We start from the raw sequence: 4,666 nt of genomic DNA on the forward strand, positions 1-4,666 counted from the left end.
ACTTTCATCACTTTCTTTTTTAATAATGTGAACCCCCATATCAACCCATTTGTCTCAATCACAAGTCAACAGAAAATATTCGAACACTCAACAGAGTCAATATGAGAGCTGTCTCCCGGCTGCAATAATCTTCTTGCTGGAACACAGACATAACAAACCTCTCATCTCCCTCCCACCACATCCTCCCACAGAGCCAATCACCTGTCACTCCCAGACCCCAGTGATCCCACCAATGAATAAACAATTAGACTTGAAGCAAGTTTCCGGACCAAGCTGAGCCCACGCTGCCTGTGGCCTGATCTGTGATGAATGATCAGGGAGCTTAGCAAGAGCTGTGCGTCATATATTACCCAGGGAACAATTTGTTGGTGTCAATTTTTTTTTAAAATGGTTTGCAAGAAGGCTTTAAAAAACCAGCCCACAAGAAGACATCACCCCACTCCTTCAGTTTTATAGAATCCTTTGATATGCTGAGGTGAAAGAAGCAGAGCTATGCAATTAAGCCTGTGGACAATCCCCTGAGGTCAGATGGGTATTGAGGCTTCCTCCGTGGATGCAGGGGAGGAGTGCATGTTATCCCAGCCCTGTTTGTAGCCAATCTCAAGGATAGTTAGATGAGCCTTGTGTCTCTTGCCATCTCTCCCCCACAAACAGGGCAGAAATGATATCCAAACCAGGGCCTTGCTCATAACCTGAACACAAAGAAAGGATATGATCATCTCTGGCTCTGGCAAAACTATTAAACTGCCTCAGTTTCTCCACAGGACTTAGGAATGAATGCAGCTTGGAGCAGAGGCAGCATATTTCTGTACTGATACTATTCTGTACAGATGTGCACCTTTGCTTAACGATTCCATTCCAAGAGAATAGCCAGGAATGGTTAGCCCATTGATCTAAATGTAAGTATCTTCAAGAAGTGATATTGGGCCTCCTTCCTCTAAACCTGGATGTTGTTAACTACCTCCATTAGTCAGATTGTATTTTTTTCTTCAGGTCCTGGATTTTGATCTTTTATTGTCACATCTCTTTTTCTTGGCCTATCCCATAATCCTTAGATAGGTAAAAGATACAATATTATACGCAAATATAGATAACATGGCCCAAGTAGTCTGCCTTACTAAACCATACTAAACTATACAGACAAACCATCTATTCTTACCATCTCGGTAAATTCAGCACTGGGACCAAAGACATGTCAATTTCTTCCTGAGCTGCTTGGGCCAGAGGCTCATTAGTGGAAAAAGTGGTTTGAAGTGAGGATAGAGAACATGCCACCCACTTCCCACAGGTAAGCGCTTCCAAGTGTCAGAAAGAGCCAGTAAAAGGCAGTGGGAACACGGAGTCCCAATTCTGATTTTCTCCTAGGTTCACTCTGACACTTTGTTCTCTCTCTACCTCCACCTTCCTCCTCTGTGGAATGAGAACACTGGCTGCCTCCCAGCGAGAGACAGGTTCTGGAGACCCTAATGAGGGACTTGGTACAGCGGACAGCTGCCCTGTGATGAATATATATGTTTGTTAGCCCACGTCATCCACCTCCCCCTGGAGACATCACCGGGCAGCTCCATGGAGAGAGATACCTACAGACCAGCTGGTTCTGTGAGGCCCCCTGGGGGGTCTGGGGGCCACTCACTGTACTATCACTGCTCATAACAAATAATGTGTGTGCTTCTATTTCCTCTAATGGTAATTAACTTCCTTAGGATATTTAATAAAATCCAGACATCGTTGCCTCATTACTGGCTCACCAAACACAGTGAAATTCATTCCATTAATACTGCTAAGGTTTTATGGGGGGTTACATTTTGATTCAGGGGGTAAAGAGAGGCGTAAGGCCAGTGGAGGTAAGTGAGGGTGATTGATAGTGGGAAATGTTCGGCTCTTAGGCCCCTCTTTTAACTGGGTTCTCTACACTAGTCATATTGCTTTGAGTCACTTAAAAGAAATTGTCTCATTTGGAAACTCCACCTACCTTGGTTCACAAAGCAATATTCTTGGACGTCACCTATGGAATCTGCATCAAGTATCCAAGAATGGATCTTGTAATCCCGTTTACAAGAACCTTGCCTCTGAGAGCTCACCATCTCTCTCCTCTTTTCCATTCCTATTCCTTCTTCAGAAGTAGCAGCAGCAGACAGTCAGTGCCAGGAATTATAACTTCATGACGAGCTCTTACTTCATAATGATTACGAGGAGGAAGGGCGAGGTTGTTTTCACTATATTCATGGCCATAGGATCAGAAACCCTGGAATGAAAAATCCTGTCCTGCAATCACATCTACTCCCTAACAGCAAGATTTTAAGAAGGCAAACACAACATGCAATAGCAGAATGAAAATTAAAAACCAATTAATTAATAGTTTTCAAAAGCCTAACATTCTGAAAAAAGGTCTGTTAAAAATATTGAGTTAGAACAGGAAGATTGTGGGGGCACATGGGTAGCTCAGTTGGTTAAGCATCCGACTGCTGATCTTGGCTGATGTCATGATCCCACAGTTAGTGAGATCAAGCCCCACATTGGGCTCTGCACTGACAGCACAGAGCCTGCTTGGGATTCTCTCTCTCCCTCCTCTCTGCTCCTTCCCCACTAACATTCACTCTCAAAATAAATAAATAAACTTTTTAAAAAAAGAAAGAACAGATAATTTCTGCTTGAGATCTTAACAGGACTTACTACCCTTTCCCTAAATTTGAATTCAGGGATTAACAAACTCAGATGTGCCTACTAGGAGAGATAAAGAGATGAGTAACACTCAGGGCACCCAGGATTCAACCATCCAACTCCTTAGATCCAACATGAAAGAGAAAGAGGTGACAGTTTACCAATCTACAGATTAAAGTGAATGGCAAAGAACAAGAGAGAGGTGAAGGACGCAAAATGGCACCTTTCAGTACATTGCCTCACTTACCAGTAATTGGGACTCTGTTCCATGATCAGATTAGCAAGTCTTCAGGCCTCGAGGAGGTAGACAGAGGTCAATGCTCTTGAGTGGGGTAAAGAAGGAGCAGTGTCCCTTCTCCTACAACTAACATCATTATTGTTGTTTTCATCAGACGCAGACAAACATTCCCACATCTTTGCAGCCATTCCAGGGACTACTCCTTGTTTGCTGGGTTTCTCCTATGTTCTAGGCATGATGCAACACACTCTACAACCCAAATAGAGCTCTCTTCAGTGGGGAGAGATTAAGGCAGGCTATTAACTTAAACAATACATTTCAGGATGCAAGTGGGATTGGAAGAGTACATTGAAACTGGCTGGAGAAGTCCCAAAAGCCTTGGGAACAGAGCTTCACACACTGTAAAACAAGCACTCAGCTTCAGGTTATGGGGAAAACTCTAGCTAAGAAATTTATTCTAGTACTTAGAAGGTGAGTAGCCTAATGTTGCAAGACAGCTACTTGACCTCTTGCCCTGGCATCTTCATTAAGGAGAGTTACGTGAACAGATTTGCCAGGCCAGACAGTTGCAATACCTGCAGTGTGAAGAGGGATTTAAGGGAGATAATTACTGTGCCTGTCAGTCAGCCACTGAAGTGAGTCAGGTAAAAGATCATTGTGATCTGAGCTTTGCCGAGCTGCAGCCAGCATAGCTCAGGTTGTAAGTCGCTCTTGCCAGAATTACTTCAACAGAGGAAAACACCAATGACAAATAAAATGACAACATGGAATACAAAACTAAATATAGAATTAAGACTTCTACATTCACCTACTTGGTAGATGAACATTCTCAGAACATTTCAATTGAAGAACAACTGGATCCCAGTTTGAACGACATTCTCATGTTGTTATGAAGAAATACTGAAGGTGTCCAAGGATCCAAACATGCACACAAAAACAAACATAAAAATGAGTTCGGTGTGCAAATTTGGGAATAGTTAGCATTGGCTACCCAGGTGGCCACAAAGATATAGAGCCTCGGGCTAAGACTGAGGTGGGGAAATAGAGCCTCAGACTCTCCTCTATTGAGCCCCGGCACTTGAGGAAATGAAAAGTTATGCCAACTGTGATATTAAACCAACTGTGAGGTCGGAGGACACACCGTGTGCACAGAAGACTGCCCTCACTCCTGATACCAATGGCAAGGACTCAGGGCTCCCAAAACCACCCTCAACTTCAATAATTCTCCAGAAGGAATCACAGAGTTTAATGAAAATTGTTATACTCACAGTTATGTTTTATTACAGGAAAAGAATACCAGTTAAAATAAGCCAAGGGAAGACGCACATAGGGAAGAGTTTGGGAAAGTACCACAAGTGAAGCCTCCATAGTCCTTTTCTCATTAGAATCATGGATGCATTACTTTCCTGGCATCAGCGTGTAACAATATCTATAGAACACTGCTGTCCAGGGAAGTTTATCTAAGCTTTTAGCATCTAGAGTTTTTTTTTTTTTTTTTTTACATGTATTTCTTTTTTTTTTTTTACAAATAGTTTATTGTCAAATTAGTTTCTACATAACACTCAGTGCTCATCCCCAAAGTGCCCTCCTTCATGCCCATTCCCCCCTCCCCCCCACATCCATCAGTCCTCAGTTTTTGTCAGCATTCAAGAGTCTCTCATGGTTTGCCTCTCTCCCTTTCCCCCACCATTTCCGCCCTTCTTCTCCCCCTTGGTCCTCCGTCAAGTTCCTCCTAATCCTCCTATACGTGCAAACATATGGTATTTG

This window comes from Hyaena hyaena, unplaced genomic scaffold, assembly GCF_003009895.1.
Source record: "Hyaena hyaena isolate Hyena2069 unplaced genomic scaffold, ASM300989v1 scaffold_558, whole genome shotgun sequence".
Lineage (NCBI taxonomy): Eukaryota > Metazoa > Chordata > Mammalia > Carnivora > Hyaenidae > Hyaena > Hyaena hyaena.